Source organism: Vanellus vanellus, assembly GCF_965231255.1.
Source record: "Vanellus vanellus genome assembly, chromosome: 1".
Taxonomy (NCBI): domain Eukaryota; kingdom Metazoa; phylum Chordata; class Aves; order Charadriiformes; family Charadriidae; genus Vanellus; species Vanellus vanellus.
The window spans coordinates 87528320-87542759 of NC_138905.1; positions in this window are offsets into that span (position 1 = coordinate 87528320).

Sequence of the window (14440 nt, forward strand, 5' to 3'; positions counted from 1 at the left end):
TCTCTGCTGTGCCAGGGTTTCAATATATGATAAGGAAAATAATTCGCACTCCTATTCTAGCAAATCTGGGCAATGTTGCACTGAGAAAATTCTTGATTCTCTCCTTTCTTTTACGCCTACTGTTTTTGAGAAGTAGCTTGAAAAAGTAATTAGTGCCTTTATTTTCTAAGTACTGTATACTTATGATAATGTTGGAAGTCTTAAAAAAACCCAACATTTTTCTATTAGACAATATACATTGTGAAACTATGTCTATTGTCTTGACAAACAGAAGAAACAAGTTACTGGAAAGGAAAACTGACTTGGCAAAGAGAATACCACATAGCAGTAGAGGACCAGGAATAATTGAATCCACATCTCCAGAGGGAATGATTCATGTATTTTCTCAAATAAAAAATAAATCATACACACAGCTCTGAAGCAAGCTTAAGAGACACTAAAACAGACTCCTCCAAGCTGTCCTTTCACAAAGAAAATACTTCAGATATTCTTTATTGCTTTGATGAGAACGGATGAATGCTGGGAGTTAGAAATGCTCTGCTGTCTGTAGCAAGAGCACATCCTCACTCTGTTGGCATGTCTACAGATGTTGTCTCCCTTTTTGTGATCTTCACATCAAGGCTGTATGAACTGAAGTCCTGCACCACCATTCCAATGACAGTTCAACCAGTGACACAGAGCAGAACCTCACTCGCATAAACAGCCTACAAAAGTCATGCCTCCTCCAAGACTAATGTAACTTTATATCCATGATACCCTCCACTTGCTTCCAGGGTATATTCCCCTTTGTCCCAAGATTAAGGCAAAATGGCCCATGGAGTACTTTCTCTTCTTCTGTCTTAGACTGTGATATTTTACTAGTTGTAGTTAGATTTTGCTAAATTCATATGCCCTATGCTTACAAAATGAAGGAAGGAGATCTGAGGCAATATTTTTATTGTTTCTTTTTTATCTCTGAAGTCGTAACTGCAGATCACAATATCATTGGGTAGACATCTTACCCCTTTATCTTCAGTGGAAACATTCATCACTACTCCCTGCAGATCTTTGATCACATGGGTGGTACGTAAACAGGGTTCAAGCTGTGTTTTAGAGGGAGCATTCACTTCCCGTGGTGATGTTAGAGAAGCTTTTCCTTATGCTCATTGTGGCATAAAATCTTATAGATATGATCTAAAACTTTTGGGGAATTACTTAACACTTGCCTTTTCCCCCTTTTTTTCTCTCTTATTGCTGTCTGTCCTCTATTCCTCAATTTCTGGTCCTATAATTTTTCCTTTTTCCTTCCCTTCATCTTCTCCCACGTGAAGAAACATGTTTTGGAGAAATGTAGAATGTAAGAAATTAGAGAGACAGAATGGAGAAAGACTGATTGTTCTAGTCAGACAGAACCCTGAGTATACAATTGTCCTCTTACAGCTAAAAATCGCATTTCTGCTGTCTTACACCTAACCCTCCAATTTTGAGCTCAGTTTCTAGACTGGAGGATTGGAGATCAATTGCCTAGTCTTCCAGAATTCCTGTATGATATCAAAATTCTTGGCCAAGGTGACTTACCTTAAGGTATTCAGGAGTGTACTTTTAAGGGAGGATTCTTTGGGGATCTGCCTGGGCTATGGGCATTACTCATCTCACAGGAACTCGAGAGGGCAAGTGTACTAAAACATGTGAGCTCTTCAGATAATATGGTAATACAGTCTTAAAAACACTCAAGAAGGTGGACATTTCTTTACAGATTTTAGAAAAGGATAAGATTAAAATATTTACTTAGGTTTAACTTTAACTCCATAAAATAAGCTTGATGAAATGCACTGAAATGAACGAGATTAAAAAATAATTTAAATATTGTCACAATTTTGTCTTCTTAAATGTAGGTCTGAGCTTAGCAGAAATCTTTCCTTTACAATCTGAATGATTGTATGTCCGGTTCCACAGGCACAAAGCCTTCTGCAAATATGCAGATAGTACTATTGCTGTGGACAACAAGGTTGTTCTCAAGTATAGCAGTTCCTGAAAAAAGCAAGTACAACATTGGGCACAATTTTAAACTGCATTTTTACTAAATGTACAAAGTTAAATGAATCCTCAAATGGAGGAGTCTCTGACAACTTCATGATGTTCTTGATGATAAAAAACTTCCCTCATTTACTTGTTAAAAGTTATTTTTAACTGTTTTCTTTTCATAATTGTGTTTTTTCTCAGACATATTTCTAGTTAGTCAGTAGACGTGTAAAAATGTAATAAAATTAGGAGACTTGTCAAAAACATTTTGCATAAGTTCCTAATTTCTAGAGGCGAGTGTCTTGACTTAATGAGCTGGCATAACTTGAATAGTTAGGCTAATGTCAGAGGCCCACAGTCTCACCTTCTGTATGTTACTATTAGGGAAATAACTTTAGTTAAATAAGCACAATTAGAAACGTGTTATGAAAAAAAAACACGTAACTGACAGAAAAAAAACTTACACAGGAATATTTGTCCGGCTACTTGCCATACCAGTCAACAAGCAACAGCTTGAAGCAGTTCACCAACCAGTAAAGATCAAACTATTTGGAAGATCCTCTCCACTTCATAGAAACGATCCACCTCAGTGCCAAGTGGGACAGTACAACCCTACCACCAGGGGTGTCTGACTGCGGAGGATCTCCAGGGATGTCTGACCCAACGTGGTTAACACCCTGTTCCTCCCAGCTACTGACAATTGCCATTGTGATTATTCAAGAACCTGGAAAACAGCCCTAACAAATAGGTGTTAGCGTCAATATTTAAATTCTAACATTAATATTAGGACTTTCACAGCTGGGAAGCTCATTCAGTCTTATGAAATACTTGGGAGTGCTATTCATGGATTATTTACTTTTTCACCTACCTTGAAAACAAGCTCTTCATCATAACGTTTTGAAAGAGAGACACAAAGGGATTTTTCAAGTAGAAAAGCCTTAAGGAATTGAGAGCTGCCAAAGAGTCTTGTGCCAGTCTGGAAAACAAAAGTTCAAATTCAGGCAGGGCATGGGACGTAAGAGCTGTAGCACTGTGTCCCACCAAGGTGCAGGCTAAACTGCCACTAGCTCAGCCTGAGAACGTGCCTGGAAGATCATGCTTCACACATGAGGTTCCCAGGGGAGCCTGAGTACCCCTCCAGGGTTTAAATACTTTATAAATCAGTGTTGCCAGGATTTGGGTAGTTGCATTCATGTCTGGCCAAAGAAATGTTGGTGATTAGGGTACCTCATGGGCAGAAACCTGAAGTCAAGACTATTTAGGAGTCTTCAGTATTAGACTGTACCTGTGCAAAGGATTCCGTCAGAGGAATGGGCAATTTCTTTATCCAAATAAATCATTATCTTTGTATTATTTTTCTCATAATTTTTGGATGCCTTTGTTTCATTTTTTTTTTCCTTTGGTGATACTTAGGACCTGATCTGACAAGACTTAATGCAATTACACCTTAACTTTGATGTTATACTTGGAGATTTTCCCAGCATCTGTGTGAATAAAGCTGAAATGGTTTGTTTCCCAACATGACAGATCACCAAAGTTTCCATTGCTCCATATGTAAACTGCCATATACTACTTTTTTTTTAATTCTCCAGTTAGTTAATAGTTCCATGTTCTTCCTCAGCCTCAAGTGTAAAAGGACCTGTACATCTTCCTGTTCATTGTTGAGAAATATTTATAATACAGCAGTGCATGGTGTTTCCACCCTGTAAAACTACCTCCATTAATAGGATCTGAACTCATCATGGGGTCTGTTCCAGCTATGTAAAATCTAATTACTAGGAAACCACGGTCACTGCATGCCTGTGATCATGTTTTCTGCGCTCAGTAATATGTGGAAATCTCCTCATTTTCTTCAAGCCATGTGGAAAACACTCATTTTCAATGAAGTTCTTATTGCTTTTATTTACCTATGCATGGTCAGCACAGTGTTACATCTGCACACAATCTAGTATGAGATTTTTCCACTTTTGTCCAAGGAACCTCTTCCTGCTCTAATGCAGAGAGTGTATACTTCTTACAATTATCAGATCTTACATTTTGCAGTTCCCCGTGACTCCATAATGGCTTCTAAGTCATCTGGATCTTATTGAAATAGACTGATTTTTTAGTTTTTTTTTTTAACTTAGCTCTGGATCCGAAATATTATATCTAGCCACACGTCTTTATGCTAATCACTTCAACTCCCGTAGCTGTTGTAATTAGTGAAGACTGAATAGTCTTACAGCTGTAAACTCTGTAATAAAGCCCTGCCTCTGTCATAGTCTGAACAGTAAGCGCAATACTCTCATCTAGTAGCTCTACTATAATACATAGAATATATTCCCATATATTCCTATATATATTCCCATATATATTCCATATATATATATGATACTATACTAAAGTTCACTCTGAAGCAGACTTCAAGCACTTCAAGATCATATGGGATGCTGATGAAAAGCTGAGTTTCAGCTTGCTTTCTTTGTTTATGCTTCCATCATCCATGGTAACTTGTTTTTCATTCAGGTGTGTGCTTCCATTAGATGAGCAGAAAGCACATTTATGTGCTGAAGGAAGATGAAATGTGTACTCACCCATTAGTGACCAAGCAGAATAAAGGTACACACACGTACCATGATGACATTACAATTGCTGAAGGAACATCTTTAAGATTTTGCTTTGTCAGTCAGCACTGTGTTTGCTGTGGATAGGTTAATACAGGATTTAAGGAAGAGATTAAAATCATCCTATTTATCCCCATTTCCAGAAAAGGTGTCTCAGGTAAACACTAGTAATAGCTCCATCTTACCTGCCTTTAGAGCATAGCCCTACCCATACTCAGACACAGACTTACTTCATATGCGTTCAGACTGTTTGCATAAAAGACCATGCACCAACAAGGATTTGGGTAAGGAGATAAGGACCCAAACATGGAATTGTTTAGAGTATGGAAGGGTCAGACACATTCATTCCTCTTTAGTTGAAGTCTAGCACCAAGTATATCTCATAACAGTTTGCTGCTGCTCAGCACTGGGCAATAAATAGAGCATGGGTGTTGTGGATGCTCCCTCCCAGTTGCTGTATACAGCAAAGAAGGATGAGGTAAACGGGTCAGCCTGAACTTAGCAAGGGTATACTGTACTTCAGCACACGTACGCTGGCTTAGTGGGCTTTCCAAGAGACAAGCCACTCTTTATGTCTTCACACACAGCTAAGGTGGCTTATCAAAATGAACTTAGGAAACCCTCAGCAGCAATAACATACACCATTTTTCTTGGCGCTCTGCTTGTGTTAGTATTACCTTTAGTATATCCAATGGATGCATTTGGTATATTTTCATTATTATTATTATGGTACTATGCCTGAATGTAGATGCATAAGAAGTTTCTTCTGAGAACACCACTACATGACTCCTCTACTCTGACACAGGTAGGTTTTAGGGAGAGCAGAAGAATACTGTTTGGAGGCAGAATGGAGAGATTACCATCAGGGTGTCTTGAGTCGTGTCAGCAACTTGTGTTGATTCATTTTGCTTGATATATCAACCCCCCAAAATCACTTAGATAACTGTCCAATGCGTTACATATATTGTAGAATTACGTTACAGGATATATAGTGCATTATAGGATGACAGCATCTATTCTTAGGACTTACTTTGGCACCTTTTCCAAATTAAGGCACATTCATTCCAGCACAAAACGTTTCACTCTTTTGCCACTGTAGTAAAATGTTATCAGATAAAGTGTACCAAGTAGCAAGTACTGACTAGGAAAGGATTTTCAAGGCTTCAGACATCTCCATTTGCCCTAAGGAACAGACTCTCTTTATTACTTTTATTATATAGATTAGTATGGGAACTTACATAGAGCCTGGCCTCGCTGACTAACTGAGCAAAAGCTCATCCAGGAGCACAGAAAAACTGGGAGTGGAAGGGTTACCTAAGCCCAATGCTGCCCACATGAAAATAATAATTAAAAAAAGCACTGTTGTCATACTAAATCAGTGAATCTTCAGTTAAACTCTTCTTGAATTATTATGCAGCTACAATGAAAATGTTCTTAGAAGGACTTGGTAAGCAGGAAGAACTGGTTGTAGATGTGATAATCAGTGGCATCCTTGAAATAGGAGAGTTCAAAACACAGAAGCATGTGAGAGTAGCAGAGTACAGACCCTGGATTTTCGGTGAGCAGATTTCAGTTTCTCCAGGAAACTGGTGGGTGGGATTCCGCAGGAGGAAGCTCTCGAATGAACTCTAAAGGAGCTCAGGAAAACCTGTAGGTCTTTAAGGACAGCATCCTCCAAGTGCAAGAACAGTCCATCCCAGTACTCAGAAACACAAATAGAAGTCTCAAGAGATTGGTTTAGCTAAGCAGGGAATTCATGATGCAGCTCCAGTGAAAAAAAGCAGCGTACAGAAGTAGAAGCAAGGTCAGGTTACAAAGGAGAAATATTGCATAAACAGGTAGGAATGGTGTTAGGAAAGCCGAAGCTCAACTAGAGTTGACACTCACAAGGGCATCAAAAGAGCCAGAACAAAGAAAATGATGGCCTATTGTTGAATGGGTGTATAATTTAGAGTCAGTGGACATAGAAAAGGCTGAGGGATACAATGTCTTCTTTGCTCAGTTTTCATCAACAAGCTTTCTTAGGCCTCTGTGCTTTGCAGGACAGTTCAATGAGAAGGAGAACTACGAGTGGAAGACTGAGTCACTGATCACAGGCTGGGGAACTTCAAGCTGAACAGTTTCACTTTAGTCAGTGGAAAAATCACAAAACAAGTCCTCTGGGGATATGAGGAGAAGGTGATTTGGAACAGTCAGCATGGATTTGCCAAGGTTAAATCATGCTTGACCAACTTGATTGCTTTCTGTGATAAAATGTTTTGATTTGTGGATAATGGGAGAGCCACAGATGTTATTTACATCAAATTTGGCAAAGCCCTCAATGCTTTCTTGCTCAGTATTCTTGTGTTCAAGTTCGGGCATTATGGTCTAGATGGGTGGACAATCACATGCATAAAAACTGATTGAATTGTCAGGCTCAGAGGGGATTGATTAATTGATCAGTGGACTGTATTCTGCCTGGAGACCAGTAACCAGTAGGTTATGGCAGAGGTTATTCCTGCAGCCTGTCTTGTTCAAGATTTTATCAATGACCTGGAGGAGGTGACAGAGTGCTTGCTCAACTTTAGAGATGACGCCAAATTGAGAGGAGCAGTTGATACATATGAGAGCAGGACTGCCATCCAAAGGGACTTAGACACGCTGGAAGAACGTAGCAAAAGGAAGCTTCTGAAATTCAGCAAGCGTACATTCAAAGTCTGCACTGCAACAGTGCAGGCTGGGAACTGATTGAGTAGGGAACAGCTCTGCTGGAGAGGATCATGGGGGTCTTGGTAAACAACAAGCTGAATATGAACCAGCAGTGTACCCTGAGAGAAAAAGAGGCAAACAATATCCTGGGCTCTATTCAAAGGCACACAAGAAGTAGATTGGGAGAAGTGATTATTCCCCTCTATGCAGCAATTCTTAGACCACATCTAGAGTTCTGCATGCAGTTTTCCACTCACCAAAACAAGGAAGACAAACTGAATGAGACGAGAGAAAAGCCATGAAAATAGTCAGAGGAATGGAATGTTTGCCTTGTGAGCAGATGCTGGAGGAACTGAGTTTGTTCAACCCAGGCAAGGGAAGGCTTCAAGCGGACCTAATAGCAGCTTCCAAGTACATATAAAGAACTTATTGAGAAGATGGAGCCAGGTTCTTCACAGCAGTGCATGGCAGGATGACAAGAGGCAAGGAACAAAGTTAAAATGAGAGGTTACAAATGGATATAAGGAAAAAGCATTTCACTGTGAGGAAAGTTCAACATTGGAACAGGTTTCTCAGAGGGTTTGAGCAGTTTTTTTCCTCAGAGGCTTTCAAGATCAGATTGGAGAAAGCCCTGTGCAACCTTGTCAGACCTCATAGATGACCCTGCTTTGAGCAGGAGTATGGACAAAATGATGTCCCTTCCGACCTGAGTTATTTCATTAACTTATTATCCTAGTTCTCTAATCTTGCCCCAACAGAGACTATGTCAAATAAAATAGATTGCACCCTGCCCTGTGCTATCCATGTTCTGTATCACCTTGTAAAGATACAGAATAAGATGGTTAGAGAGAAAATACTCAGTTCTAGCCATACGCTTCCCTGACTAACTCTTTTTGAGCTCATATTGCAACAAGGACCTACACTTGAAAACTCAAGGTCCCCTTTAAAAACTAAGTGATCTCTTCTCTGGTAGCTTTATGAGCCATATCATGAAATGCAGAGCTATTCCATACTAAACAGCTCTACCTGGTTAGGTTTCTTTTCTTTTGACTTTTCAGTGCCAAGACGATGGATGAAACATCACCCACAGAAAAGTTAAATGGTGTTTAATCACTTTTGGATTTGTTTGATGCATTCATTTTCCTTCAAATCACTTTTTAACAACTCGTCTTGCGGATTTTGTTTTAGTTATTGACATGTAGAAGTAGTCAAACAAGGCTCTCACCTTTGCTGACTTTATTTCTTTTATGCATGACAGGATTTTCCCAGTCTCAAAGGTGAAATATACAAGTAGGTGGCAAATACAATCAGGAAAGGGTTACTTGTCTGCATACTGAAGTTTGTAAGTGAAGAAAATGCTCAATGGTTACAAACAAGCAATTCCCACGTGTGTGTCGTGTGTGTGTGCCTGCGTTCTTGATGTGATCAAAATGAATAGAAATAGACTAACCAAGTATCTCCAAAAGTTCAGAAATCTTATTTCAAAAGGATGCAACTCATAAAACAAACCTATTAATTTGAAAATTAAAGAAAGAGGTAGAAATTGAAGACTAGTTGCAAGTAATATAGGAGGACTGAAACTGCATGACTAAGGAGCGCCCTGAAAATGTATGAACCTTAACTAATGGAGGCTGTGAAGGTAAATGGGAACAAGGAGCCCATAATAATGAGCTACCTGAAATACTGAGAAGGGGGGAAAAAAATGCAAATACTGCAGGAATTCAGATACCATTATTCAAGAGAACAAAAACTACTGAGCTGTAATATTACACTTCTCTTTACTAGGTCTTATAGTATTTTATAAATAATGATGAATTTAAATAAAATCAGATTGGAGTACAAGTAAAACACTAGGTTTACGCTGTAGTTTGGGTTTTTAAGGCAGCTATTTGGTGTTCAGAAGGTCAAATCCACATCTTTTTTTCAAAGACTAATTACAAAAAAGTTGAGTAACTTCATGAAGACGGGCTGAAAGAGCAAGAAACTAGATATAATGGCTGTGTGTTCTTGTTTTGTATCTTGAAAATAAGTTGAGCCATTTTTAGACCCCTAAGTCAAAGTTTTGAGAGCTGCTGAGATATTTCCTTTTGATTTGACATTATCTGCCAAGAATATGCAGGACTGTCTGGTCATCTCTCCTCCCTTACGCATTTCTTATTTGCTGACTCAGATGGTTTCTCAACCTAGTTTCTGTGTAGTATGAAATTTTTTTTTTTTTTTTTTTGGTGTTTCACTGTTGTGGATTAACCCTGGTAGGCTGTTAAGCCCCACACAGACTCTTGCTCACTCCCCCATAGTGGGATAGGGGAGAGAATTGGAAGGGTAAAAGTGAGAAAACTTGTGAGCTGAGATAAAGACTGCTTAATAGGCAAAGAAAATGCTGAATGTGCAAGCAAAGTAAAATAAATAATTCATTCACTACTTCCCATCAGCAGGCAGGTGTTAAACCATTTCCAGGAAAGCAAGGCTTCATCGTGTGTAACAGCGTCTTGGGAAGACAAACATCCCCCTCCTTCCTCCTTTTCCCCCCAGCTTTAATTTCTGAGCACAACATCACATGGTATGGACTATCCCTTTGGTCAGCTGGGGTTAGCTGTCCCAGCTGTGTCCCCTCCAAACTTCCTGTGCACGCGTAGCCTACTAGCTGGCAGGGCGGTGGGAGGAGCAGAAAAGGCCTTGATGCTGTGCAAGAACTGCTCAGCGATAACTAACACGTGCCTGTGTTATCAACTCTGTTTTAATTGCAAATCCAAAACACAGCACCATTTGAGCTACTATGAAAAGAACTGACTCTATACTAAGCAAAATCAGTACATCCAATTAATTTTTCTCTGTATATTATTGTGCAAGAAACCTAGATGGCTAAATGACAGCAGAAGATACCAGTGTGGAAGAAGCCCCCAAACTAGTCAGAACAATAATGATACAGGACAAAAGCCCAGCCCCCAAACCTCCAAATTCAGCCCAGATATGTAATGATGTAATGTGCAGCCTCAGGAGAATGAGTTAAAGCAACCTGCATTACATACCCAGTTATCTTACGTGCTTCCATAGCCTATTTGCATATTCTTCAGGTTTGCCTACAGGAAAGAAAATACTATGGAAATTGCCTGAACTTTTCTGTAAGTCTTATGTTACCCTGTAGTTCTCAAAATGTTATTGAAGCTGCTATGCAATTGCCATTAAAAATAAATATTCTAGTAACAATGTAACATTTGTGTCTGAACACAAAGACAAGTTCAAGAGTTAAACTCTTCAGTTCCTGAGAAGAAAATAGGTATGCTTTGTATAAACAGAGGAGAACTTTAGGTATAGGTGTCTTGCAAAACTGAAGGTATCTAAAGATAGATTTTAAAACAGATTTCAGCAATTAGGAGTCTGCAACATGATAACAAAAAACTGATTTATAAAGCGGTAAGCTATCTCATTTCTGACCTTCGGCAATGTCACTCTGAATGACAAGTCAGAGTAGATTTTCACATTACTGTTGAAAATAAATGGTTATGCCTTTGTTCTCATTGGCCCCATCTTTTTATTACATTATTATACACAGTCAGAACTACAGCAGGTGCAGTTATGTTTCCTTTATTTCTTTTTTTTTTTCATTTGATTCCTTTGCTTTTTATTATAAGCCTATACTGAATGTACCAGTCTGCATACCTTTTGCACAGGGCTCAGTACATAAGTGGAGGTGCCCCACAGACGAATACACTTCTAGGCTTCCTTGAATTATTGGTTACTCCAGAAAAGACTTGTGTCTGAAGATGAAATTAATACAATTAAGAGGCAGACAGAAGATTAGGAGAAGACCCAGGAGAAAGTACATATGTGAGGAATCTCTCAGAAGGTTGAGATTTGTTCTGTATTTTAGCTCCAGGAAAAGATCTTCCTATAAAATCTCATTTTCTAAAAGGCTGTGCTCATTAGTTTTAATACTAGGTTGCATGTGATATTAAAAAGGGAGCTTTTTATTTGTCACAGAGCTGCAAAACCCTCTAAAGCAGCTTGGGAGTCTATCATGTAATAGAACTAGGTAACGTCTTGGTCATAGCTTTTCCTGTCAGGGAGTGTCCCCAGTGCTACCGATCAACAAAAGTCATTTGGGATAAAAATAGAGAGTTTTAAAAGACAAGCTGGAAGACTATTCCATACTCAAAGACTTATATGGAAGTATATAGGGAAGGAGCTGCTGGAGTAGACACCAAAGAGGACAGAAGGACAGAAACAAAAAAATACTTCTTCCTTCCTCCTAAAGAAAATCCAGACATACAGGAGGTTAAAATATGAAGACAAATGCACATCTAGAGGAAGTATTTCTTAGCATAAAACATCAAAAGGGCTGTCAGAACCACTTCTCATCAACAACACAGACACGACTGTTATGAATTAAAGGATTTATTTCATTAACTATTTGCAATATCCTCTGAGCCGTCAATAGGACATCTACTCTCACATAGGAAGAGACACTTAAAAATAAAGATTTTATTACTTTGGCATTCAGTCATATGCCTGAGTCTTTGGACTTAGGTCTTTGGAAAGCATTGGTGATGTAAGGGTTTAGAAAAGATCTTCCCAAGAAAATATAGAGTTCCTGACTATGTTACTTCATCTTTTTGCTTTTAATAGTGAAGAGTTGTGCTATAGTTAGAAAATGCCCTCACTTTTCAGCTGTCACATATATTTGAGTTTAAATAGGTCACCTATTTTGTATTGTGAGGAGGTAGTTCAGCCACTAGGTCATTCAGTCTGTATTGGTTGTTCTGCTAATAAGAGAAGCACCATTGTGGCTGCATTTGTACTTTCCTAAGAGAGGCTCTCCTAGCACCCAGTTCAAGAACTACTGATGTTGGAAAGCCCTCTTAAAAACACTCAAAAATCACTTCCAACAATGCTCACTTTACCTGAGCAGTGTTCAAAGCTATAGACCAAATATACATGAAAGAAAAATATTGCACAAAGCCATAAATGGCAGCTCCTGTTTGGAGTGATGAAGACGGGGAAATACATTGCTACCATATGTAAAAATCATTTCAGAATATCCTATCATCTTTGCCTTTCACAGAGAATAGGAGGTGAACATCCAGGCTTGTTGTGAAAAGGTGGTGGTTAAAGGCGACTTGGCTACAATCAAATAACCTGGACTGACCACATACCTTCTTTCAGCGTGGATTTCACCAGACCGTGACTCTGATGAAACTGCTATGCTCTAAGTCCGGCTAGGATCACCATCTACGAGCTAGTGAACCACTCCTTCCATCAGCCCCTCCCTGGTGAGATTAGTATTTGTTAATGGTCACTTGCTTTCGAATTGTGATTGATACCCAGATATGTGTGTGCAGACTGTCCAGAGCCAATGCCAGCTCTTGACACAATGCCATGAAGGTGACCTTTTGCACATTGACATTTATGATCCATTCCTGATTATTTCGTATGTGTAATATCATGTGATCTTACCAATGAGAGTTGGTGAGGCCCATCCCAAACATTGAGACATAGGAAGAATAAGCGTGCCCATGTTCTTAAGCATCTACATCCCCAGTGTATCACATTAGAGTGAGACAGTTTCTGTTGCTTCAACAGTCCAGGGCACTGTCCCCATGAGACGAAGCAAGCTAACAGTACCGTGAGCATAGCCTGAATAAAGAACTAACTAACTCTTACCTGAATCCATTAGATTCTGTTTCATGTCTGCCACAAAGGACAATATGTGGAATATGTACATCTATGTGCAGAAACAGCATAGATGGAGTTCTGGGATAATTATGAGCAGCTGTGATCTCATTGCTTTGTTAAAGAAAAAAAAAGAAAACATAATCATAGTTCAAATTCTTCTGCTTGTGTCTGCCTTGTACCTCCTTAAAACCTACTCTTGTCATTTTATCTGTCAGTTGAAGTGCAATAAAATTAATATCCCACTTAGTATTTTCATCTTTGCAGTGTTTGGATTTGTCACATTTAGTTAAAGTTCCAGCATTTGCTATGTAAGTCATCATCATCTACAGCTATTTTCAGAAATCTAGTCTGAAGTCACAGTTAACACCCAGTTTAAACAAATAGTTGAAGAGAAAGCTTTCAGCCTATAATGCATATTTCTCATTGATTTACTATAAAAATTGCTTCAGGAATTGGATTTGTGTGATTCTTTTCTTCTTTTCTGGCTATAGCAGTACTATGAATCTCTTTCTCTAGCAAGAGAGAAAAATAGCCCTTAAGGAGATGTGGATTTTTTTTGGTAGAGGCAAAGTGGACCCACTGTCATTTATTAAGAATGGAGTTTGCTTTGGTCAGTTAACAGCATGTAAACTCAACTTCAGCATTTCAGATGAAAAAATAAGTTGTACAGACCTCCTTCATCCCCTTCTCTCCCTCCCTTTTCATCCTCCCTCTCTCTCTCCATCCCTCCCTCCCACCTTTCCTTTGTTTTTCCCTTGCTCCCTCTCTCCCTCCCCCCTTCCCTACTTCCTTCCTCTCCCCTTCACTCCTTCCCTGCTTTTCTCCCTTCCTCTCTCCTTTCTTTCCTTCCCTCCCACCCTTCCTCTCCTTCTTCCCTCCTTCTTACTTTCCTCCCATATGATTTGATCATAACACAAACACCCTGATATCTAAACACCCGTGTCTGCTCCTTGTTGATCCCCAAACGTCTGCATTAGCACCTACTAAATTTTTATGATCACTAAATTCCAGTCTAATTTCTGCCAAAGAAATGTTTCTGTTTCTTTGGAATCCATCAACTCAAAGATATTAAAAATGTACCACAACATTGCAATATTATAAAGATCTATTCCTGCTCTAAAGCAAAGTTTTAAAATGGTGAACAACTTCCTCTAAAGTTAGGAGCTAAATCGTCATTCTTCAGTGTTTACCCATTTAGTAAGTTTGGAAACTATGTCTATAAAAATCAACTTTCCTAACTTATTCACAGGGACACTACTCTGAGAACTGTGCGACAGTATGACACAGCAACCAGTTTCTTCTCCAGCGTGTACAGGCCTAATCAACAGTACTGACACCTTTTCATTAGTCTGACCCCAGCCGTGGCCAGCAAGCTTGAGTTGACGCAGGGCTGGTGTTGTAAATGTTACAGGTATGTGCCGTAAACTTGGTGAAACCAAGGAAAGGCTGAATCATGAAAAAGTGTATATGAACTG